The 27,603-nt window shown below is 38.4% G+C and overlaps 1 pseudogene; it reads left to right on the plus strand.

Moving 5' to 3' along the window:
• The first annotated feature begins 2,020 nt into the window (after nucleotides 1-2,020).
• The window catches only part of LOC100346569 (GTP-binding protein 10-like), a 58,899-nt pseudogene continuing 33,316 nt past the window's right edge, over nucleotides 2,021-27,603 (plus strand).

A 27,603-nucleotide genomic window follows, 5' to 3' on the forward strand; every position in this document is an offset into this window, starting at 1 on the left:
GTTTCCTAAAACAGTAGCACCAGAAAAAAATAAGTGTATTTTCCAAGTCTTTAAAGGAAACATCAAATAAGTATAGTGCATAAAAGAGAACCAAGGAATAGAATGATGGTTAGTAGAGGTGGGGAAGAAGTTCGAATGAGAAGGCAGAAGATAAGGGAGAGAGGAAGGAAGGGAAGTATGATTATGTTCTTAGAATTGTACCCATGAAATACATGAAATCTATTCTCTTTATATTAACAAACTAAGTAAGATTCAAAAGGGTACAAGATTTTATTTATTTATTTTTTAAAGATGCATTTATTTATTTGAGAGGCAGAGTTATAGACAGACAGAAGGAAAGACAGAGAGAAGCCCTCCATCCCCTGGTTCACTCACCAGATGGCCTCAACGGCCACAGTGGGGCCGATCTGAAGCCAGGAGCCAGAAACATCTTCTGGCTCTCCCAAACGGGCAGAGGGGCCCAATGGGCCATCTTCCACTTCTTTCTCAAGCCATTAGTAAAGAGCTTGATCAGAAGAAGTACATCCAGAACATGTACCTGCACCTACATGGAATGCCCACACAGCAAGTCGAGGCTTAATCTACTATACCACAGCGCTGGCCACATAAAAGTACAAAATTTTAGTTGGGAATCAGGAATATCTTTAGTGATCTACTGCACTGAATGGTGCAGATAAACATAATGAATGATCCAGATAAACATAATCAGGAGAAGCATATGAACACAATGTCTGAAACCGTATCATTTAAGTGACAATAATCAATGATGAACGTTTGCAACAGCTTGTGATATGTAGCTTTAGCATTTTTCCCTCAATCTCTCTGTTCTCCAAAGCCACTGCAAATCCACAACACTCACTACAATAACAAACAAAATATTTAGTTTCTTACTTTTTGTTGTATAATGATGTTAATTAAAAACTAAGTAAATATCAAGACAAAAATGAAAGGTGGACATTTTCCTGACGAAAGTGAGGCATATGCATTTACATATAGGTTTCCCATATCTTCTAGGCTTTAATATGATACATGATACTCTCTTGACAAAAGAATTATTCAGAAGAGCATCCCTTTATATATCCAAGTATTTTTGATGTTATGTAAATGGGTATCATTACTATTTGTTTAGCTGTATTATTCACGTTTCCGCGTACTTCCGGAACTTTTCTAGGCTCGCGGGCTGACTGCCCAGGCTCTGGTTGGCTAGCGAGGTCGCAGGGGCGCCGGGGCCGCGGGTCTGGTGGACGGCGGGCGATGCCCTGGCTTCGTGCCCCGGTTGCCTGGACCCGGCCTCGGAGCCTCTCTCTGTTCCCGCGGTCACCCACCGCCCTTCCTGCACCATAGTCAGAAAAGATGTCCTGGTAAAGCTTGTGTCTGAAAGCGGCACTGAAGGCATCCATGCAGCTGCGCGGGGCAAGGAGGAGACATGTGTGAGAAGAAGAGGTCAGAGGTCGGCTGTCTGTCACTGCAGGTAGGCCGCAGGCTGCGTGTGGGGTTCGACGGCCTCGGGGCTGTGGCCGGGCGTGGACGGCGGGTCTGAGCGCTGAACACTAGTGTGGTGGCCTCGCGTCTGCTCTGGGGAGCCACCAAAGTCACGGAGGGAGGCTGACCGCCTGGGGTTTTTTTCTATTGGGGAAATCTGGAAAATGCCCAGTTATTTGTAGAGGGGAGGGTTTTGGTACGGAGGAACACGCCAGTCAGTCATCCCCATGAGCACGACACTGCGCCACCATCCCGGGCATTTCTGAGGAACTTCCGTGCAGAGTGACGTCTGGGAGACACCATGAAGGGGAGGAGCCAGGATGACGTCTACCATAGGGTGACCGCTGTGCAGGGCAGGTTTTAGTCCATCAGACAGGTCTATGAGGTCAGGGACTGAGCCTAGGTTCCTCGCTGCTGACCACCAGCGCCACAGCAGGCGTCCCGGAAGTACGTGCCAAGTGCTTGATGAGAAAGACGCCACACTACTGTAAGATGGCGGCAGAATATTTGGTTTTGTTTTTCATATCTTGTAGGACGGATGTATGAACCCTGTGTGATTGGTGAGTATAGCCATTCCTGGCTGATGTACCTCCTACTCCCAGGGCTGCCGTCCGCCAAGCAACTGCAGGTGGAGTCACAGCTTTTTGCCGCTTTTCTAAGGGTTCCATCATCCATGAGCACAAGGATGCAGGTCACTTATTTCTGACTCCCCAACAGCTGCGGAAAACCAGCCAGGAGGTGTGGTAGCTGAGCGCCAGCCCCTCGAGGGACAGGGTGGAAATTTTCAGTTAGCTGAAGCCAGGAGCGCTGGTGGTTAGAGGCTGTGGGCTCTCCTAAAGCTGGACTCCCTTTGTTTCCAGAAGAGGCTCAGGACGTTCTGCCACAGCCCAGAACCTACGTCTCATTCACAGAGCTTGTGTGGGAAGCCCAAGGTCCTGACACCAGGGGCAACAAACCCTCTCCCTTGCCTTGACTGCTAATGTGCCAACAGCCCATAATAGTCACTAGCATGCCTGCTGAATAGTAATTTGCCATCCCATGATAGCTATCTTTGCTAAAAACAGATTTAAAAAGAGAGAAAAAACTGCTTAGCTATCTTTAGAGGGTCCCTGATAAAACTCTGCAGAACCGGCTACAGGCGACCTTGTAACTGGAGCCCCCACAGATGGACTGAGGCTGACCCGAGAGTTACGTGTGGCTCATTTTCTTGAATAATGCACTTTCAATGAGTTTTCAGCAGCCACCTTTGAACACACAAGGTGTTTCAAGCCAGGATTTGTCAAGGCTTCTACTCGGGGACTTTCCCAGCCTTGTTGGCTGTACCATTGTGTTCTGTCACTTCGTTTCACCCACGTGCATCCAATGACCCTAACTCCTTAAATTCCCACCCCCTTTCAAAATGACGAGATTGATTTGGGTTTTCATGTGACCTGCAGTTATCATGAATGTTCTTTTTCTCAGAAGATGAATTCAGTGTTTTTTAACTGTGATAGTGTGTGCATAATACTAGTTATGGATGGAGTAGGATTTGCCTCCCTAAATTCTGATGTCCTTATGGTTGATGGATTAAAGATGGATAGGTGGCAGCTATGAGGCAGGGCCAGTGGAGGTCTTTAGATCTTTGGGGGCATGCCCTCAGAGCATTGTTCTCCCAGAAGATTTGATTTTTGAAACTCCAGGTTAGCTTAGGCATTCTCTTTCTTCCTGTTTCGCTATATGATTGTGCCTCCGCTCCTCCATCAGGTGGCAGACTGTGGGGTCACCCCATCCTGTAAACCTCATCTTATGAGCAGAAATAAACCTTTTTTCCCTAAAGAAGCTCCTCAGGCATTTTAATGAAAGTAACAGAAAGCCAACAAATCCACTAGTTTCACCTAGTAATGCCCATTTACCCTAATTCCATAAATTCCAAAACCCTCTTTGAATGAGGAGATCAAGTTGGTTCTTTCCCCATCTCCTAGCAGGGCTGCTTTGTAATAATAATAATAATAGTAATAGTAATAATAATAATCTGTTTCTCCGGAGATCAGGGTTGGGTTTGTTTTTCTCCTGTGAACAGGTGTGCCTGGGTGGTCTGGCATCACTACAGAGATGTGCCCTCTGCCTATGACCTCCCTGCTGCTAAAACCAGCAGGTGTGTTATGGTTTTCCTCTTACTTGGGCTCTCAGCAGTTTTTGTAGCCCACATAACAAGTTTGAAGAAACTCTTCTCCCGCATATCCTCGAAAGAGTAAAAGTTCATTGGAAGATGAAGAGAGAGAGGAGATAGGTGGCTCCAACAGGGGAAAGAAATGTTTTTGCCTGACCTGAGAATCCAGCTAGAAGCAGACATGAGCGTAGCCAGGACAACAGAGCACAGGCAAGTGTCTAAGTGTTAACTGCAGATGAGCCTTTCCCAGACTTTAATGCCAGGATCTCTGCCCTGGCAGGGGCTTAAGCTTTGTCAGGGCATTGCAGGATGTGTGTCTCAATGTGAGTTTGTTCCCAGCCCTACCTGTGATGACAAAGACCACCCCCACCGCCGTGTATTCATTTCCCCTAAGATAAAAGATACCCATCCCCTTCTGCTCTAGGAGTTATGGCTTTGAAAATGATTCTCTGTGGTCTCCTTATTTGCTGCCAGTAAATAAGTGGGTTGTTCTGTGTGCTTCTAAGGGGAGGTTTGGGTTTCCATCCACCAGGAAGCTGACCCAGAGTTTGGGTAGGAAGCAGTGCTTAACACAGTGGGCTCTCCGTCTTTCTTGAAATTCCATTTTTTATTACCAGTAATGCCATCCATCTCTGTGGTGATTAGCTTTATGAGGCAGCTTCACTGGGTTAAGAAGTACCTGGAAACCTAGAAAAGCATTATTTGGCGTGTCTGTCATGGTGTTTCCAAATGAGTCAGCATGTGAGTCCAAGTTGACTGGATGGGATGGCCTAGGCTTGAGTTGGACTGTACCATTAACCTGAGGACCAGAGAGGGCAAATACAGAAGGCTAATTCCAAGCTCTGAGAGCTAGGACAGCTCCACAGCTACCTTGGATGTCAGTGGCTGACCTCTGCACTTCAGGACACCAGCAGCCACTTTCCAGTCCTGAGGCTTCCAATTGGACCCGAGAATTACCCATCTGCTTCCCTGGTGTTGGGGCCCTTGGATTGGAGTGAGCCACACTCCAAGTCCCAGGGTCTATAGCCTGCAGACTACCTGTCATGAAACTTCTCAGCTACTGTAATAACTCTCTGTTCATGTAAAATTGTATTATTCACATTCTATATTTTTAAAATTTTGCATTTATATAAGGTGAACAAATATCATATATTTCATACAGATTTAAGAAAATAGTGATACTTCCCATCCTATCTTCCCTCCCACCCATCTTCCACCCTCCATCATCCTACTTGCTTCTTTTAATTTTTTACAATGACATATTTTCAGTTCACTTTATAATCACAATCTTAACCCTCCACCAAGTGAAGAATTCAACAGTAGTAAGTAGAAAAACCTCTGTTCCTCAAGATTATAGACAGAGGATGTTAATGATAGTCAAATCACAAAATGTCAGTTTCACTCATGTATATTATATTTCTTGTGCTTTATATCTTAATCACCACAAATCAGGGAAAATATACAATATTTGTCTTTTTGGGACTGGTTTATTTCGCTAACTATAATGGTTCCCATTTGCATCCATTTTGTCACAAAAGACAGGACTTCATTTTTTTATGGCTGAGTAGCATTCCATAGTGTATATGGGCCACATTTTCTTTATCCAATCATCAGTTGATAGATATCTGGGTTGCTTACATATCTTGCTATTATGAATTGAGCTGCAATAAACACTACATCCATGCAATTCTCTCATATGCTGATTTTATTTCCTTTGGAAGGTGGATGGTAGATCTATTTTCAGGTTTCTGAGGAATCTTCCATCTGTCTCCATAACAGCTGTACTCATTTACATCCCTACCAACAGTGGATTAGGGTGCGTTTTTCTACATTTTGAAGTTACGAGTCAACTGCAACCATACATGATTACTTGTATTATTTATTCATAGAATATATATTTTGTTCTATACCCATCTCCTCAACCAATAACCCAAATTGTTATTATTATTATTGTTGTATTGTTTGTTTGCTATTTGACCCATCAAAAAACAAAAACAGAGAAAGCCACTCAAATTTCCCCTAAACAATTGAATTTGTTAGATTTTCCTTTAGTTCCTAAGTATTTATGCACTATGTTTTTTGGCTGTGGTGGGTTTGTCTGTTTTCTGTGACGAAAATATTTCCACTTAATTTTTCCATGATAAAGTATTTCCAGGAAGAAGGAGGATGAGGTCCAGAAAAGTACAGAGAGGAAATGGGCCTTGATATAGGCAGGCTGAGAACATGAGTGCGGTCCAAAATGAGAGAACAGTCACATGTGCAACCATCCAGGAACAACTTCTCAAACATATCTGCCAGCCACCACTGAGTGGAGAAGCTGTAGTACATTTCAGTGAGTTCTAACTGTATGTAGAAATATGGAGTAAAAAAAGACTATCGAAAATAATTAAGGGCTTCTATCACAAAGATAATGGAGTACAAGGTATTATCATAGCTTTCAATTTTACCTTTAAAACACTCCAGTGTGTATATATATATATACACATATACATATACATATATATATATACTTGTTAATTTATGTTTTACTTTGAGTGCAATTAAGAATGCTCAATAGGCATTCACATCCCAGAGATTGAATGGGCATCATTCAGAAAGTTCATATTCTACTAAATGACTTTAGGTATCTTTGTCTCTGATCAGCACTAGAGACTTGACTAATTAGCATGCTAGAGACTAAAAATAAGCTTTTGTTATTGAGATTAGTTGCTTTAAGGACATGCAGATTGCATAAAAATATTAGATTGTGAGCCCATATACATAAACAGGATTTAAGAATTGAATGAAGCCTATGGCTTTCCCAATTGTAGCTCTATCTGATTCTGGCTCCAGGTCCTACTGGAGTTTCAGCCAATTATTCTACTTTCTGGGACCCAGTAACCACATCTCCTTTATCCCTCCAACCCAAGAATTTAATGACATTTTCATCTTACTAATCCATGGGTTGTCTTACTATTCCATTTGGCTTGTGTTTTAGCTATTCTAATCTTTGCAAATCCCTGAATCAGAATACTTTGGTTCTAAATAATTATAATGACTTCTGTTTTCCTAACTGGACTCTTCCTCTAGAGTAAAGTTGCATCTGTCTCCAGTGATACTTTCAACCAAGGTAGAAACTTGGCAGCATATAAAAACACAGATAAGCAGAGATTCATTGAACTTGTAAAGCAGGTGCTATTAATTGATTTGTGCTTACTTGCTAATACATGTTTAACAAATATTGGTGATTGGCAAAATTTGGTCCACGACAAGCTTCTGTTATAAACTGGAAAGGAGGTTTTGAAAGGATTACTGATTTTCATTTACTTCTCAATATTGCTGGCTATTGTTCACCAAACAGAACCCAATAGTTGTGCATGAACAGATTGGCTTGAGTTGGCTTGAAAAGACAAGTTATAAAAAGACACAATACAATAGAACAAAACACTAACCTGAGACTCTGAATTTTCTTGGAATTTGAACAGAGCCTGGAGTGAGAAAAAGCCTGAAAATGGGACCAAATGACTTTGTAGAGTATAGAATGTTTTAGGCAGAGAACAAGGAATCCTTACATCTGCACTCTACATCTGTCAACAGCATGACATAGTTGCCACAAGATTAATAGGAATTTATTCTCCAGAAAAAGGCAGACAGTAGTCACACCGAATTCTTCCCTATTGACATAGGGTGCTTTTAGTTTAGTGTGCTTACTTGTGAGTGTTATGCATTAAAACAGACACAAATTGGAGAAAAGAATACTGAGACTATGGAGGGCCTTTGAAAATCTGTTGAATTCTGGACTAGCTACATAATTTGTAGACCAATGTAAAATGAAAACGTTGGGCCCTTTATTCAAAAATGCTAAGAATTTCAGGATGGTCACAGTAGAACTTTGGATCAAGCATGAGTCTTTCTGGTATAAGTTCCCAATGGGACCACTCAAGCTACATGCCTATGAAGCCAGCCTAGATTGCTATCAACAAAGCTATCAACAAAGAAAAGAGACAATCAACAGAATGGAAGAAAATATTTGCAAGCTACACAATTTACAAGGGGTTTAATAGCTAAAATATATAAGGAACACAAACAACTCAACAGCAAAAAAAATCCACTTAAAAATTGGGCAGTAGATCTAATCAGACAACACTCAAAGAAGATAAACAAAAAAATTAGTCATCAAGGAAATATAAATGAAAACCACATTTAGATATTATTTTACTCCAGTTAGATGGGTAAATTATAAAAAATGTTGGTGAGGATGTGGAGAAAAGGAAGCCCTTACACACTGTTGCTGGGAATATAATTTAGTACTACCAGGTGGAAGTAGTATGTATGTTCTTAAAAAAGCTAAAGATGGAAGTTGTAGTCCCACTACTGGGTATATTTTCAAGGAAAATGAACTCACACTGTAGAAGACATCTGTACTCCAGTGTTTATTATAGCACTATGGACAGTAGCTAAAAAATGAAATCAGCTTCAGTGTCCTTCCAATTGTGTGGTGCATATACATAAAGAAATACACCTCAACTATTGAAGAGGGTGAAATCTTATCATTCATGACATCATGGCTTGGGACTAGAGGTCATTGTGCTAAGTGAAATAAGCCAAGCAGAGACAGACAAGTATCACATGACCTCACTCACATATGGAGTCTAAAAAGGAGTTGATGTCATCAAAGTTTCAAGTATAATGGGAGTTTATACAACTTTGATGGGAGTGTATCCAGGTCCACTGCAATCATGGTGTGCTGCAGTTACTGCTTGATCTAAAGTATGGAAATTTCTTTCATAATCTCAGAATCTTGACCAGGGGAGGAAGTGGTGGAATGAGTTATCCTCACTTGGGTGGAGAAGGTGGAAAAGGTGGCAACATCTGGGTTTTAGCCCATAAAAATGGCTTTGAACCAAGTTAGAGACAAATATCCTCAGGAATGGTTTGTGCCTGGAGGAGGAGCAAACAGTCAGATTAGTGCCCTAAAAGGCTCCAAAGGAAAAGACTGAAATCTGTGTATCTGTTAGTATTTCGGTAACTGGTGAAAATGGCAAAATTGGGGCTGGCGCCATGGCTCTCTTGCTTAATCCTCTGCCTGCGGTGTCTGTATCTCATATGGGCGCCGGATTCTGTCTCAGTTGCTCCTCTTCCAGTCCAGCTCTCTGCTGTGGCCCGGGAAGGCAGTGGAGGATGGCCCGAGTGCTTGGGCCCTGCACCCGCATGGGAGACCAGGAGGAAGCACCTGGCTCCTGGCTTCGGATCAGTGTAGGTCTGGCCGGAGCAGTCATTTAGGGGGTGAACCAATGGAAGGAAGACCTTTCTCTCTGTCTCTCTCTCTCACTGTCTAACTCTACCTGTCAAATAAATAAATAAATAAAAATGGCAAAATTACAGAACTCAATAAAAAGGACAGAATTTTGGTGACTGAAGGAGGTCTTGATGATAAATTACTTACAAATTTTTTACCATTAAAGGGCAAAAATGAATAATTCACCTTGATCTAAAACTGTAGTTGATGTAGGACCAGCAGGGTTCCCAAATGCTTGAAAATCCTCTTTACTAAGTTGAGTTTCTCATGCAATGCCCACTATTGAAGATCATGCATTTATGTTAAAGTCAGAAGTTGGAAAGATTATATATATTGATTTGAAACAAATATCTGTAGCTGATCTTCCTGGTTTGATAGAAGGAACACATATGAACAAAAGAAAGGTCCACCATTTCTCAAGCATAGAGAGAGATATATATCTACTTATTGTTTTTGATATTTCTGGATTTCAGCTTTCATCCCAAACTCATTATGCAATTGCCTTTGAAACCATAATACTACTCACAAAAGATTTGGATTCGTACAAAGAGGAACTTCAGATAAAACCTGCACTCCTGGCAGTTAATAAAATGGACTTACCCAACGTTCAAGATAAATTCCATGAACTGATAAACCAACTCCAGAGTCCTAAAGATTTTTTGCTCTTATTTGAAAGAACACAATGGAGTTCCAACATGTCATCCCAATCTCTACAGTTACCAGAGAAAGGATTGAAGAATTCAAGAACTGTCTAAGAAAATCATTGGATGAACACACCAACCAGGAAAATGATGAATATCAAAATAAGCAGCTTCTTAATTAACAGACATCCAATATAGTGAGCCACCAACAAAGCATACTCTCACAAGTTCCACAATGGATAGAATTTAAGTCTACTAAAAATGGTATTGATGGAATACTATTCAGCCCTAAAAATATTTTTATTATTTCATTCTTATTAATATATTATTTTAACAGCACTGATAAGCCTGGAATACATCATGTTAAGTGAAATAAGCCAGGCACAAAAAGACAAATACCATGTAATCTCCCCTATATGTGAAATTTGAAGGATTGGAAATCATGGAAACAGAAAGTAGAGTGGTGGTTACAGGGGCTGAGAATGGTGGGGAACGGGGAGATACTGTTCAAAGGACAGAGTTTGAACTAGTATGTGTACCTCCAGGAGATCTGTTGTGCAAAATTTTATTTTAAAAATCTGAGTAAGTTTTAAATGTTTTCACCATAGAAAATAAGTGTATGAGGGAAAATGTATGTTAGTTAGCTCAATTAAGCTTCCCCAGAGTTTATACATGTTTCAAAATCATCATTCTGTATACAAAAATATATACATTTTTATGTATCAACTAAGGAAATGGTACTGAAATTGTGTTAATTTGAAAGCTATCACATGTTTTTGAAAATGTTATCAGGACCAGAACCTGGCTCTCTGCTGTGGCCTGGGAGGGCAGTGGAGGATGGCCTGGGTGCTTGGGCCCCTGCACCCGAAGGGGAGACCAGGAGGAGGTACCTGGCTCCTGGCTTCGGATCGGTGTAGCTCTAGCCGTTGCAGCCATTTGGGGGGTGGGCCGACGTAGGGAAGACCTTTCTGTCTGTCTCTCTTTCTCACTATCTATAACTCTACCTGTCAAATAAATAAATAAAAATCTTCAAAAAATAAAATGTTATCAGTAATCTTCTGATATATGTACCATCATTCAAGAATTAAACTTTTTAAATTAAAAAAAAAAAGCATAATGGGGTTAGCGGATTCTGAGGAGGGACAAGAGGAGGTGGAGATGCCAAAAGATTGAGTAAAGGTTATTAGCTTATAGCAGATAGGAGTAAGAGGGGATCTGTTGCACAGTAGCATTGTAGATAATGTTACTTTACGTTTTCTCTCTATTAAAAACTGAAGATAGGATTTTCAATGTTTTCTTCATATGGAAATGTTACCCTGAGTAGACATTACACAATGTGTACATATATGGAAAATTCACATGATACCCCATAAATATGCACATTTTTATGTGTGAAAGTAAAATTAAAAATTATTAAAAATATAATTTCTCAAAGTAGTCAATAATTAAGAGATAATTTCTTTCATTCAAGCTTACTTTAACAGCTGCTTTCTTCTTTGAGAAATTTGGGAGATCTTAGAAGCTCTCAGATGACCATTCTAAGGCATTGAGGGAGGATAGAGCAGAAATTATTCTATTTGACTATAAAGAAAGGTTCATGGATGATCCACAGCTTGCTCAAGGTTGGTCTTTGGAGGAATCAATTATCATAACACAGAAGCCAGATTCCCAATAACATTTAATCTTCTTTAAATTTCCTGAGGAGTCTCTCAAGAGGCTAACAACCTAGTTATTGGGTATATCTACGTATCTATCTATCTATCTATCTATCATCTATCTATCATCTATCTGTCAAAATGGGGTAGATTATATAGCAGTAAATAAAAGACTATAAACCCCACTGGCTAAAAGAACCAATTTCTATTACTGGCTCATACTCTGCGCTCATCTTGGGTTGGCCATGGCTGTGGTGTTGGGTGCTCTGTTCTATTTATTCTTCCATAGCAACATGGGCTTCAGAAGCCTGCGTCTCCTTGTTTAAACAAGGAAAATAGTATGCATACTGAAACATATACAGGCTCGTCATGATTATTCATGGAAGCTCATTTTCTACCAACTAAAGCAGATCACTTAACTGTGTCTGTATGAAAGGCAATGGAGAACAAACTGGCCTTGGACCTGACTATCATGGAGAACAACTTCATTCTGTATGACTAATACATTTATTTGCTTCCCAAATAGTATGATTTTATAGACTTTTGATATATCCCAACTTTTTTTATAAAAATTCATAAAAACTGTGTTCATAATATGCAAATTCTATAAACTTTTTGAATAATAAACAACTATTTTGTGAATTTTTGCACAAAAATAAGTTTATATTTTAATTTATTTTTCCATGAACTTTGTGAAGTATGCTTGTATACTACATGATTTCTGAAATCTCACTTGACAGTTGCATTAGGCTCTCATTCTTACTTCTTTTTTAATAAAGATTTATTTATTTAATTTAAAAGTCAGAGTTACAGATAGACGAGGAGAGGCAGAGAGAAAGAGGTCTTCCATCCACTCATTCACTCCCCAGGTGGCTACAACAGCTGGACCAGACCAAAACCAGGAGCCAGGAGCTTCATCCGTGTCTTCCACATGAGTGCAGAGGCCCAAGCACTTGGGCCATCTTCTGCTGCTTTCCTAGGCCTTAGCAGAGAGTTGGATCAGAAGTGGAGCAACCAGGACATGAACCAGCGCCCACGTGGAATGCCCCCATTGCAGGTGGCACCTTTATCTGCTATGTCACAACACTTTTTTTAAATTTGAAATAAGTTTCATCTTTGTGAGTTCAACACTGCCAGTTCAGGTAGATCATGCAATGAAACATATGAATGGTGACTAACATTTGGTGAATTTTGTATCTCACATCTTGTATACACATATACACATATATGTCTATATGTATGTGTGCGTATATATATATATGTTTATATACATGTAAGAGTGTGTGTGTGTGTGTGTGTGTGTGTGTATGTATGTATGTATGTATATATGCTTTGTATATTTGCATTGTGACACAGAAGATTAAGTTGTGTTCTGGGACACCAGCATCCCATACGGGTACCTGTCAGAGTTCTAGCTGCTGTGCTTCCAATTCAGCTCCCTGTTAATATGACTAGGAAGGCAGCAGAATAAGGTCCATATACTTGGGACCCTGCCACCCGTGTGGAAGACCCAGACAGAGTTTCAGGCTCCTGGCTTCTGTTGAAGAGATTTGATGAGAAAACCAGTGGATAGAAGATCTCTCTCTCTCTCTGTCTCTCCCTTTCTCTCTGTCACCCTTTCAAAAAATAAATAAATAAACATTTAAAAATGCTTCATTAAAACCATCTTCAGATATGTATTAAATTTTAATATATGCAAATATTGTACTATACATAAAATATTGGGCAATTATTTCTGGTGTTTTCTTTAAAAATCTTTAAAATTTATTTGAAAAAGAAACAGGGAGAGGGAGAGAGAACTCAAGGGAGGAGAGGGAGAGGGAAAGAGTGAGAGAGAGGAAAAGAAAGACATCATCCATCCTGTATTTCACTCCCTAAATGGCCACAACAGCCAGATTTGGGTAAGGCTGAAGACAGGAGCCAGAAATATAGAAAAGTGAAAAATTCACAGGAAGTTTCTACTTATATGTCATGACCAGGTAGTATTCATCTGTGAGTTGTTCTAGCTAAAAGCATCAAGAAGCCAAACTCAAAGAACTACTGGACTGAAAACAGAACAAGGACTAGGAGCACATTGAAATAACAGAGAAACTTAAGAAAGCAACCTACTCATTGTAGAAAAACAAGTTGGAAAGAAGCTTAAATGTACTTTTTTCCAATAGAAAACAACGTACAACAAAGTGCTATACTTATCAGGTCCCCCTTTTTGTTTGAGAGAGCAGATGTTTTGTTAAATATATCTAGAGCAACAGCTGTGTACCAGCCATTTGCCCAGGGTTGGGAATATCATAAACCATCACATGAAGCATTTCATCTTTTTTCAGAGGAATAAGAAAAAAAGAGTAAGCAGACCGTAAACTGATTATATTCTTGTTGCAATGTGTACAATATGTTTTGCGGAAACAAATATATGAGGGGCCAGTATTGTGGCTTAGCAGGTAAAGCCACCACCTGAGATGACAACATCCCAGATGGTGCCAGTTCATGTCCCAACTGCTGCATTTCTGATCTAGCTCCCTGCTAATGGCCTGGGAAAAACAGCAGAAGATGGCCCACGTTCTTGGGCACTTTCCATCCATGTGGGAAACCTGGAAGAAGCATCTGGCTCCTGGGTTTGGCCTGGCCTGGTTATTGTGGCCATCTGGGGAGTGAACTAGCAGATGAAAGATATTCTCTCTCTCTCTCTCTCTCTCTCTCTCTCTCTCTCTCTCCCCTCCCCCTCCTCTGTAACTCTGACTTTCAAAATAAATAAATATAACTTTAAAAATAGATATATGAGTGACTGGCTTTCTGGGAAGGTAGGAGATGCTTCACTGAGGAATGTATCTTGATAAACTAGGATTTTTCTTAGGGGAAAAGAGGGGACCAGTCATTAGAAGGAAGAGCAAAGCAAGTTTAAATTACATAGTTCCAAAACAGTATAGTATGATTAGGAAATAGCATGTGTTTGGTGTAACTAGAGCTAAATGATGAGGATTGGAAAGGCCAAAAGGCTCATACAAAAATTGGAGTCAGGTCGTGGATCAAATTACATTTGAGACTATAGAGCTTCAACTCTATATTTTAGGTCATGGCAGTTCATGCAAGGTTTAATAACAGAGGGATAATGTAATCATATTTATGTTTTGGAAAGCATATTCTGTTGGAAGTCCTTAATCAGGTTACCAAAGAAAACATCATACTCATTATGAGTTTTTTTCTAGAGTTGATATTTTATTTTTCTTGATTACTTCAAATAAGGAGAATAACACCATTAATATGAGCACACCCTTGTAATTAGTTGAAGATCTTAAAAGCAAATATTAAGATATCTGTGATAAGTTATTATACCTCAATATCATAGCATCAATTTCTGCTACTATTCACAGCTTTTTAGCCCACCCTATGAATTTTAATTTTTATTTACTTATTTAAGAGTCAGAGAGGCAAACACACACACACACACACACACACACACATACACACACACAGAGAGAGAGAGAGAGAGAGAGAGAGAGAAAGAAGGAAAGAAAGGAAGAAAGAGAGAGAAATAAGCACTAGCTCCTGGTTCACATCCCAAATGCCCACATTGGCCAGAACTGGGCTGGGCTGTAGCCAAAGACTGGGAAGTCAATCAGGTCTCCCACGTGAGTACCAGGAACTCAACAAGTTGAGCCATCACTCCTGTCTCCCACAGTCTACAAACGGAGATAATCTAATATGGGATATGACTGTCCAAACTGGTGAGTTTTTTGATTTTTAAAAAAATTGTATTAATATAACGAACAGATTTTATTCATTCCATAGGTACAGTTCCAAAAAGATCACCAGGACAATCATAGGTTCCAAGACCTATGTATTTTAGTCATGTCAGGCACCATAATCTCACGAACCAATGCCTTAAATTAAATTATCTCTATATATGTACCTATATATCTGTTTCTCTAGAGAATTCTAATTGATACATATGGTATAAAATGACATGATTTGATTGGCTAATATTTTTCTTCTAAGTACTCAAGCTCAGAACTTTTCTACTAAAACACTTCATTTATAGTGCAATCAAAACCAAAATTGACCCTTCGACATGTAACCTCTTTTTTACTATTTTATTGCAATTGGAACTGGCCAACATTTGTATGAGAGTAGTCAAATTCATGGACTTCCAGATTCAGAGCTCTTACTTGTAGCTTGCTAAGAAACTCTTAACTAGCAAGTCTTAATTAACAAGTCTTGTCAAATGGACCAAGGAGAAGGAAGACCATTCATCATTCTCCCATTACTGAGCCAGTTTTCTAGTAAGGGATAGTTTCCTTGAATTATCAATCTGTATAGGCTAGGATATGATGCAATGATAAACAATTCAACATTTTAGTGTTTCCAAGTAAAATTCAAAATATGTGTATATCTATCTATCTATCTATCTATCTATATAGTGTGTGTGTGTGTGTGTGTGTGTGTGTAACCTTTCTCTTGGTTCTCTTGGTATCTGTGCATTTTAGGCTGGCTGGGTGTTCTGTTTATTGTAGTCATTCCGAGAGTGAGTCTACAGGAGCAGCCAACACCTCCAAAGTTACCACACAGGTTGCCAGAGGGAAAAGATATCTGAAGAATCTCATGCAAGGCATTAAACTCCCCAGAAATAGTTACATGTCTCCACGCAGTCACATTTGGAACAATAAGTGCAATCCCACAATGATGATAGAAGATACAGAATTGGTGAGGAGTTATAAAATTAGCCACAGCTGGTCAAACATTCTTCCCCCAGTCACCTAACCCAGGGAGCAGAAGAATTCAGAGGCCCTAAAGTAAGGATATAGCAGTGGTTTTGTATCACTGATGATCAATCAGTCAGGGGGAAATGAGAAGTGAAGAAATGGTTTCTGGCAAGAGTAAATTTTCTTCTTTCAATTATTGTGTACTGTATGAAATAGTAGATATGCCAGTTTTCCAAAATACATAAATCTAAAGTCGAGGAGTATTCCCGATTTCAGACAATATATCCCTTTTATAAATAAGTAAATATGTGCCAATGTTTGTACACCTGGATTTTTCAGTATTGGATGATTAGTTTCATTTTTCACCCACACTTGGTTATTGTTTTGTCTTTCTTTCACTTTTATCAAATGCCATTGTTCAGATATTATAAAGGGAATGTTTTATATTGTTGAGGTATTAGGCCAACTGCAATCTAGTGGGTTACAAGTTACAGTAGGATGCTGATTTCCCAAGATGGAATATATGCAGCTATAATAACTTCTGGTATTAAAGCTCCCTGGATTATTAATTTATACATATGAGTTATTTATTCCCTTGACTAGTGGAGAATGCCTATCTACGCAGGCTGTTATTTGGTTTTGAGAACTAAACAGAGACTCTATGTGGCTTTAGCAGAATTGTTGAGCTTATACTTTCCTTTTTCATCCATTCCCCCTTTAACTAGTGGAAATATTGTTGTACTTCCTCAGCAGTTAGCGACAGAATAAGCACCCAATATGGAAGCTCAGAGTTTCTCCAAATTTTGTGTTTATATAGCATCAGAACACAGTTCACTTTTTCCATTTTAGGACTTCTAAAATTTAACATTCATATGAATATCCTGGGGCTCTAGATTCATTGCAGATTCAGACTCATTGAAATGAGGAAAGGGAACTAGTATTAATAGTAATATTAATATTACTATTAAGTCCCCAGGTGCTGCTGGTGCTTTTACCCATGGATCATATTCGGATCCATTCTATGAATCTCTATGAATCCATTCTGAGTCTTTTTAAAACGTCTTATTTCACAAACTTTCTCTGAACCTTGTAGGGTCCCCAAAATTCTTGGGTACATTAGGATTTGCAAGAGCTTCAGTTAGCAAAAGATTTCTTTTTAAACATAGGCTCAGACTGCATGCAGCCTTAAATCACACTTAAGTGTCTCATAAATGACTGCTATTAAAAAGTACTTTTATTGAGCACTTACTCTGAGCCAAACAATGTGGTAAGGATTTTGCATACAATTTCTTATGAAAGAAACAGTACTATATTCCATCTTTTACAAATAAGGGTAAGATTCAGGTACATGAAATGACTTGTCTAGATAAAAATATTAGCTGCTACACTGGGCTTGAAAATTTGCCATGTATGATTCCAGTGCCCGTGCTCTTCCTATTGTGCCACTCTGTCACCAGAGAAGAATTTTCTTTCCCCATCCCTAAGAAGTCAAGCAGAAAAATCACACAGAAAAATCACACTTTGAGCATATTCCTTTAACAAACCTTCTTTAAAAGATTGCAAAGTCACTGAAGCTGTCTGCCATGCCACCAGTAGCACATTAGAGAAAGGACTTCTTGCTAAAGCAAAACATAAAAACACTTAAAAAAATTCATGGAAAATGTATAAATGGTGACTTGATCAGCATAGCCCTGACTGTTAATGAACAACTTAATATATTATCCCTCTTAGTAGTTTTTTTTTTGTCTGTTCTACTTAATATGACTGGTTTAATTCTGTAATTAATACACAGTTATTCTTAAGTGTTGAAATTGAACTGAAATGCGATCCCTGTTAAACATAAGAGTGGGAATAAGAGAGGGAAGAGATGTACAATTTGGGACATGCTCAAGCTGACTTGCCCCAAATGGTAGAGTTAGAAACATACCAGGGGACTCCAATTTAATCCTATCAAGGTGGCGTGTACCAATGCCATCTCACTAGTCCAAGTGATCAATTTCAGTTCACAATTGATCATAATGAAAGTTCTAAGAGTCAAAGGGAGCACATAAACAAGTCTAGTACCTGCTAATACTAACTGATAGAATAAATAAGGGGGAGAGTGATCCAACATGGGAAGCGAGATACTCAGCAGACTCATAGAATGGCGGATGTCCTAAACAGAACTCTGGCCTCAGAATCAGCCCTAAAGGCATTCCAATCTGGCTGAAAAGCCCATGAGAGTATTTCAGGCATGGAAAGCCAAGACACTCTGGCAAAACAAAAACAAAAACAAAAACAAAAACAAAACACCTAAATGAAAGATCTCTGTGAGTGAGATCCCAGTGGAAAGAACAGGTCTTCAAAGAAGGAGGTACCTTTCTCTGAAGGGAGGAGAGAACCTCCACTTTGACTATGACCTTGTCTGAACAAGATAAGAGTCGGAGAACTCAAGGGGCTTCCATAGCCTTGGAAACTCATGACTGGAGCATAGGGAGATTACTGATGCCACAAACAGGAGTGTCAATTTGTAAAGTCAACAACAGGAATCACTGTGCACTTACTCCTCATGTAGGATCTCTGTCCTTAATGTGCTGTACATTGAGACTTAATGCTATAGCGAGTACTCAAGCAGTATATTTCACTTTGTGTTTCTATGGGGGTGCAAACTGTTGAAATCCTTACTTAATGTATACTAAACTGATATTCTGTAAAAAAAAAAAAAAAGAAGAAGAAGAAGAAATTATCAATTCCCAACTTGACTCTCACTGGGATTAAACATGACAATAGGTCTGATCTGATTTCATCATCATTTAAAAAATCATCTATTATTTTTCACTTTATGTTTCTGTGTGGGAGCAAACTGTTGAAATCCTTACTTAATGTATACTAAGCTGATCTTCTGTATATTAAGATAATTGAAAATGAATCTTGATGTGAATGGAAGGGGAGAGGGAGTGGGAAAGGGGAGGGTTGTGGGTGGGAGGGACGGTATGGGAGGGAAGCCATTGTAATCCATAAGCCGTACTTTGGAAATTTATATTCATTAAATAAATGTTAAAAAAAAATTCATGGAAAATGTATTTTATGAAAAAAAGCATGGATTCCTATTTGTTACATCAAAATAACCTTTTTTGAAATTCCATTTCCATGAACTTTTTGAAGTACTCTCACATTTAAATTAGTATATCATTATTTAATTCTCCCTCAAGTATCTCATTTTGAATAGAAAGGGTCAACAGTGGTGACTGTCTTTCTTGTGATGTTGTAGACTTTTGATTTCAAAAGATATTTGCAGCATTATTCACCAGAAATAAAAAAAAACTGCTTAAAAGGGAATATAGAATGCTTTATTTTTTTCAAATAACCTTTTATTTAAGGAATATAAACTTGCATTTCATAAATACAACTTTAGGAACATAGTGATTCTTCCCAACATTCCTGACCTCCCACCCCTCTTCCTCCTTCCTCCTTCCTCCTTCCTCCTTCCTCCTTCCTCCTTCCTCTCCTATTCCCAGCCTTATTTTTTATTAGGATCTATTTTCTTTTTCTTTTTTTTTTCCAGGCAGAGTTTCACTGTGAGAGAGAGACAGAGAAAGAGTTATAGACAGTAAGAGAGAGACAGAGAGAAAGGTCTTCCTTCTGTTGGTTCACTCCCTTAATGGCCGTTACGCTGATCCGAAGCCAGGAGCTGGGGACTTCCTCCCGATCTCCCATGCAGGTGCAGGGACCCAAGCACTTGGGCCATCCGCCACTGCCCTCCAGGGCCACAGCAGAGAGCTGGACTGGAAGAGGAGCAACCGGGGCTAGTACCCAGCACCCCAATCAGGACTAGAACCTGGGGTGCGGGCGCCACAGGCGGAGGATTAGCCAAGTGAGCCACAACACCGGCCCATTAGGATCTATTTTCAATTAGCTTTATACACAGACAATTAATTCTAGACTAAGCAAAGAGTTCAACAAATTGTATGAAAAAAAAATTCTTCAACAGTTGAGACAGGGCTGTTCAAAATCATTGCATATCAAAGTTAATTTCATTTCTTTCTGTTTTTAAGCATTCTTTTTATTTTGAGAAATGTAATTAGCTTTAAAAAAGAATCCAAGAATGATGCATTATTGTGAGCACTTAGACATAACTATAACTTACATGACATAAGAATATCTTCCACTTAATACACTAAAACTAAGTAAATCTTTGAGAACAAGATTTGCTATTAACTCTCATAATACAACTCTTTTAGAAGAGAGGTCCTGCATGTGAATTTAGTGTACAGTGACTCCTGTTGTTAATTTAATGGTTAACACTCTTATGTGTGGCATCAGTGATCACCTGAGGCTCTTGACATGAGCTGCCTTGGCTATGGAAGCCTTTTGAATCCAACTCCTTCAGTATTTAGACAAGGCCGTAAACAAGAGGGATTTCTCTCCTGCCTTCAGAGAAAAGTACATCCTTCTTTGATGATCACTTCTTTCCACTGGGTTCTCACCCACAGAGGTCCTTCATGCAGGGCACTTTTTGCCAGTGTCCTGGATTTCCATCCCTAAATAGTCTCATGGGCTTTTCAGCCACACAAGAACTCCTTAAGGGCTGATTCTGAGGCCGGAGTGATACTTTTAGAATATTTAGAGTCTTACCTTTTTCTGTTACAAACCATTATTTTATTTATATAATTTAAGGCCGGTGCCGTGGCTCACTAGGTTAATCCTCCGCCTTGCGGCGCCAGCACACCGGGTTCTAGTCCCGGTCGGGGCGCCGGATTCTGTCCCGGTTGCCCCTCTTCCAGGCCAGCTCTCTACTGTGGCCCGGGAGTGCAGTGGAGGATGACCCAAGTGCTTGGGCCCTGCACCCCATGGGAGACCAGGAGAAGCACCTGGCTCCTGCCTTCGGATCAGTGCACCGGCCGCTGTGGCCATTGGAGGGTGATCCAACGGCAAAGGAAGACCTTTCTCTCTGTCTCTCTCTCTCACTCTCCACTCTGCCTGTCAAAAAAAAAAATCATTGAATCCCTTACTCCTCAAAGAGTGTTTACGTATATGCAATCTTTGTGAGTAGTTCTAAAACATGTGTATAATCCTTCTCCAGTTGTGTCATTTCCTGGGCTAAACAAAAGTCTAAAAAGGTACACATATTGAAACATTTGCTATTGTGGAATTCGCATGTCTAACAATAATTATCATCTGATTAAATATGAACATTATATAACAATAATATTGGATTACATATGTAATAATTAAGTAATGCTTAACATTTATTATATAATTCAAACTTATTTCAGTCATCACATCTTCTATTACATTTTAGTAATTAATTTTTATTTAAGCTTCCAAACAGTATATGGTATTATTTGTTATTTACAATTTGTTCCTTATAAATATTTTCCATAATATTATAAAAAGTCACTATGCTTTCTTCTAAATGAAGAAAAATGACTATGCCTAGTAACTATACTTTGAATGTTACATTTTTTTCTTAAAAGTTGAATTAGCAATCAGAATCAAAAATAATTCCCTGAGACTGAGGAGAGAATTCAATATGCACAATGGGGAAAGAATACTCTCTTCAATAAATGGTGAGAAGAAAATGAGATATCCACATGAAAAGATGAGTCAGATTCTTACCATACATCATATTAAAAAACTCAAATCAAAATAATGTAAACATTTAAATGTGAAGTCTGAAACTATAAAATGCCTGGAGGGAAAATTTCCATGATATTGATATTGGCAATTTATTGGTATGACATTCAAAGCACAAGAAACAAAAGCACATATAAAAAAATCGGATTACATCAAATAGAAAGTTTCCACACAATGAAACAATCAAAATATGAAAAGACAACTCATGGAATGGCAGAAAATATTCATAAACCATATATCAGATGAGAGATTAATATCTAAATTTTATAAGGTTTACATATAATTCATTAGCAAAGGAAATAACACAATTTTCTGTTATTTAAATCCCTCAGTGTAACAGAGTTGCTTGAGGAAGAGAAGATAATTGTGTTAAAGAGTGTATAACTGCTAATGGGTACAAAATTTTGAGGGGGGTAGATATTAAAAAGTATTCTAAAATTGATTGTGGTGGTGGTTATCCAGCACAAAATGTGCTTAAAATCACTGCATTTTATTATTTAAACGGATGTTTTACTGCATGTGAATATTTCAAAAACTATCCCAATAAAAATTTAAATCATGGATATTATATGCTCAACAATGTATGCTGAATTTTTCTCATGAATTGTCTGGATTATATAGCAGACTTCAATTTTGAATGCTGAAGCTACTGCTGACATGTACTTTTTGGTTTGTATTTCTTAAAAACTAGCCAATTGAGTATTTTTAGTTTATATTTTCAGTCCACAAAGAGCTTGAAATATGGTCAAAAATATTAGATCCTTCTAGGTTGAATGAATTAAAAATAATCCAGAGATTTTTTTCTTCTTTCTTAGTTGGAAAATTTCATGATATTAATATGCTTTTTGAATCTCCCCATGTTTTTAAATTTAATTTTTCTACCTTAGGTGAGTAATTCTCCCCAAGAGCATCCTATTATTTAACACTCAAATTATACAACTATGTTCTTGGATTATATAACTTATATTTTCTTTATTGAACAATTTGAACTTATCTGATCTTTCCCCTGAAATTAATCAGGTATATGTTAGATACATATAAAAGGTATCTTTATATCCTGTTTATAGTACATCATTATAATATTGGGTTGTTGGAAACCATTTTTAATATAAATTTAATTTTTCACATAAAAATTAAGGTTCAGTCACCTCTGACACAGATTCTTTATTTTTTTATTTTTATTTATTTATTTATTTGAAGGGCAGATTTACAGAGAGGCAGAGGAAGAGAGAAAGAGAGAGAAAGGTCTTCCATTCACTGGTTCACTACTCACATGGCCCCAGTAGCTGGAGTTGCGCCAATCCAAAGCCAGGAGCCAGGAGATTCTTTCAGTTCTCTCACGTTGGTTCAGAGACCCAAGGACTTGGGCCATCTTCTGCTGCTTGCCCAGGCCATAGCAGAGAGCTGGATTGGAAGTGGAGCAGCTGGGACTGGAACCGGTGCCCATATGGAATGCCAGCATTGCAGGCGTGGCTTTACCCACTATACCACAGCACCTGCCCCTGATATATGTTTTTAAATTCTTTTTCTGACTTCTAGGGGCAGATAGTAGGTCACTATTTTTATTTAACATTGTAATATTTAAGGGCTGATGCTGTGACATAGTGGGCTAAAGCCGCAGCCTACAGCGCCAGCATCCTATATGGGTGCCTGTTCAAGTCCCAGCTACTCCACTTGCAATCAAACTCTCTGCTAATGTGCTTGGGAAAGCAGTGGAAGATGGCCCAAGTGTTTGGGTCCCTGCACCCACGTGGGAGTCCTGGAATAAGTTCAGGCTCCTGGTTTTGTATCAGCCCAGCTCTGGCTATTACAGCCATTTAAGGGGGGGAACCAGCAGATGGAAGATTTCTCTGTTTCTCTCTCTTCCTCTGCAACTCAGCTTTTTAAATAAATAAATAAATCTCTAAAATTTGTAATATTTAAAAACAGTATATGCCCAATTAAGTGCTTTTAACAATATTGATTTCAGTAATAGCAAATAAAACATCCATGGTGCAGTAAGTAGACTATTGAAAGAGAATTTCTAAACTTTGTTCATTTAAGTTCTTTTTAATAGTAACAGATGTTATTTATTAAATGGTATTTCATGTCATAATGATGATTTTATTTAAACTGGTTGCACATCAGTACAATTTTGGTAAATTGAATAATTGACTAATGATATAAACTAGAATGTAAATGTAATTACATGTATGTGAAGCCTAGAAATCTGTATTTTTACATATTTTGCAGGTAATTCGGATAGATCACCAAAGTTGAGTATTACTCAACCATTCAACCAGGGTGGTAATGCTAAACTGTTCTGACTATTATCCATCAACGAGATTTTTTGAAAGAAATTAGAATCTAAGGTAGCCCCTGAAGCTCTCAGTTTCAGGGGCATATAGACCAGGTGTGTTGTTGTAGCCCCCAAATAGAACTTTTGTATTTTGGAAATGCCTTACACTGTTATATTCTAGCTCATGAGATAGCTAGGTTTTGCAAAGTCACAGTGGACCAGGAAAGAAAAAGAGGAACTCTGAAAGAATGGTCTGTAAAACCAAGAGATTCAGTTATAAGTTGTAGGACTAGGAAGACGGGTTTAGTTGAATCAAATAGAATACAGTATGTCTATTGTAACTCTGAGTTGCAAAACACTAGCTCTTTATAATAGAAAATGCACTGGTTTTACAGTTGGAAATCCTGCATTTCAATCTAAATGCCTATACTCACTTAATGTGAGACCATGGGCATGATGGTGTGATGATTTAGGGAGAAGGATCTGGAACAGGTTGCCTAAAGTTCAAATGCTTGCTCTAAAAATCACTTACTTGCCTAGTTACATGACTCTGAATGGCAACAATAATGGCTTCATACAGTTGGTATGAGGGTTAGATGAGATGCTGTGACTAAAACACACATTAGTGCTTAGCACATTAACAGTCACTGTTAACTCTAATATTATTGACATTCATTTAAAACTGGAGTAAGATCTACCTTATTCCAAGATGCTTGTCAGGATTACATGCTTTGTTTATGCACATACTTCTAACTATATGCAATGAACTACGTTTTGGGAATAATTTGAAACTCAGTCTGTAATATCAAGATGATATAGAAATACCCTCAAGAAGTGAGATACACAGCAGACCCATAAAATGGCAGATGTCCTAAACAGCACTCTGGCCTCAGAATCAGCCCTTAAGGCATGTGGATCCGGCTGAAAAGCCCACGAGACTATTTCAGGCATGGAAAGCCAAGAGACTCTGGGGAAAACAAACAAAGAAACAAACAAACAAAAAAACACCTAAATGAAAGATCTCCACGAGTGAGATCCCAGTGGAAAGAACGGGTCATCAAAGAAGGAGGTACCTTTCTCTGAAGGGAGGAGAGAACTTCCACTTTGACCTTGGCCTTGTCTAAATATGATCAGAGTTGGTGAACACAAAAGGCTTCCATAGCCTTGGCAGCTCATGACAAGAGCCTAGGGTGATTACTGATGCCATACACAAGAGTGTCAATTTGTTAAGTCAACAACAGGAGTCACTGTGCACTTACTCCTCATGTAGGATCTTTGTCCTTAGTGTGCTGTACATTGAGATTTAATGCTATAACTAGTACTCAAACAGTATTTTTCACTTTATGTTTCTGTGTGGGAGCAAACTGTTGAAATCTTTACTCAATGTATGCTAAACTGATCTTCTGTATATAAAGAGAATCGAAAATGAATCTTGATGTGAATGGAAGGGGAGAGGGAGTGGGAAAGGGGAGGGTTGTGGGTTGGAGGGACGTTATGGGGGGGAAGCCATTATAATCCATAAGCTGTACTTTGGAAATTTATATTCATTAAATAAAAGTTAAAAAAAAAAGAAATACCCTCCAGAAGCTTGTAATCTAATAGGAAAGGTAAAATAAGTCTGTAACAAACCTGGTAGAGTACATGTTAGAAAGTGAAGTGCTAAAGCAGATATTGATAAAACACTTCAAAAGTCCAGGGAATGAAATGGTCACTTCTCAAAGGAGCTACAAATTAGTGCTCAATGGATATAGTAACATTTTCATCAGTGCCAAATGGCAGCTAGGATTTGAATTGGAAAAATCTGGAGGGAAGACAAGGTCATTCCTGATTGTCAAGCAATGTCAAGAAAAGAATAAAGATAGATAAAATAGATTATGTACATGAAACCATCATATAAAGTGTAGAAATGTTCATCATCACGTTTTAAGGCTGTAAACTCTTGAATTGCACAGGGAAACACTCGTGTACAAGATTGCTTTCTAAGACAAACAGGAAACTAGGGATTGCACACTGATTTTTACAAGAGAGCTTAGACAGGTGGTTCATGAAGGATACTCAAATAGTAACGGTATCTTATGAACCCAGACCTAACCCAGTTTGGCTTTGTTAACTGGGCCAATTCCCCAAGTAGAGAGCATGAGGAGAATCTGCTGACCTGTGTGCTACTTGTCGCCCACTCAGGCACATTAAAGGATGGGCATCCATTTTCAGTACTCCTAGCTGAACTGCAATTCGCATTAGAGAGGAGAGAAAACTGCAGCCACTGTATTTCTTGGCAAGCTTCTTGAATAAAAATAGAGATCTGCTGACTAAGTATTTGCTATATCTGCAGACATTTCCCAGCTGGGGAAATAGACTTTCCCCCCCTAATTTTTCCCCTTTTAAATGTTTACTTAAATTATTCCCTCAACCTTCCTCCCTTCATACAAAAGATTTTTTGAATTGAAACTTTAAAAATAGGTATACTTTTATTTTTAAAATTATGTACTTGTTCCAATTGTTTTTAACTGTTAATCTTAAAATACTAGCTTTCTTTTCTGAGATAAAACAAGGACTCCATATTTTAGTCTTTGAACCTACACATCAAATCAGTTTGTTTGCTCTTTTATTTCTTTTAATCAAAAAAAATAATGTAAGTCCTCCACATCATTACTTAATAACTGCATTCTGGGACCATTGAAGGTTTAGAAGTATCCAGGAAGATTTTGGAGAGCAGGTATATTTTATTCATTCAACAAACATTTCTTTTTCTTTTCAGATGTCTTCTAACCATTCTGCATATATTACATTCCTTAATCCTCAAAGCAGTCAAGTAAAGTTGGTGTTATTATCATCTTCATTTTACAGCTGAGTAAGCACAGAGAAACTACATAACTTGCTCAAGATCACACAGCCAGTAAAACCGAATTGATATTTTCACAATGGAATCATGGGTACAAAGAATATGCAGTTAAGTACCATACTCTGCTCCTTCTCTGCAGAAATTATGATTTTAATAAAGGATATATTTTCATGGGGCACATTATATGTGCAAAAGAAACATCCGATTTCAAACAGGATGACAATCTCAGGTGACCTACTTTTTTTTTTCTCCTGTCCTAATTCATGACAAAGCTACTGACCTTTTTGCTTAGTGATAATATCATGCCCCAGAGGAGAGATGTGAAATGGTCTTGTCTCCATGTGACAGTATTATTAACATGCTAGCGTAGCTTCAGCTTCCTGACAATAATTTTACAGCAAAACCATGGGACTGTTGCACACATTCAATGACATATAACACAATCTGCCTTTTTTGTCAGCCTGAAGACAATTTGTTCACATTAGCTGAATTGAAAGGGCTTAAAATGCATGGCTTTCACGGTTCTTCCATTTAAAATACTCTTTATTTACCAAAAACAAAGAATAACAAACAAGCCCTTCATATGCTTACATAAATACAATGTATTTAATTTCTTTTTTAGTCAAAATGATACTCAGCATACAGAACATATAACTATAATGTATTTTGTTGATCACTGAGAACTTTTATGACTATGACATAAAGCAGAAGTAGAATCTGGTAGTTAAAAATAAGAACTCTAAAACTCAGTTGTCTAGGTTCAAATCTATTTTGTGCATAGTAATTGTGCAGTCTAGATCAAATTACCAACTCTATCTGCCTGTCTGCAAAATGGAACTGATGATAGCCTCACTGGTTTCTCCTGAGTATTGAATTGCTGAAAACATGGCCTGACACATAGCTACTCCTACATTTTTAACACTACTGCTATGGAAGTGCTTCCTCGTACTCTAAATAAATGTGAA

This window comes from Oryctolagus cuniculus, chromosome X (genome assembly GCF_051225735.1).
Source record: "Oryctolagus cuniculus isolate XC-2025 breed Fujian yellow rabbit chromosome X, ASM5122573v1, whole genome shotgun sequence".
NCBI lineage: Eukaryota > Metazoa > Chordata > Mammalia > Lagomorpha > Leporidae > Oryctolagus > Oryctolagus cuniculus.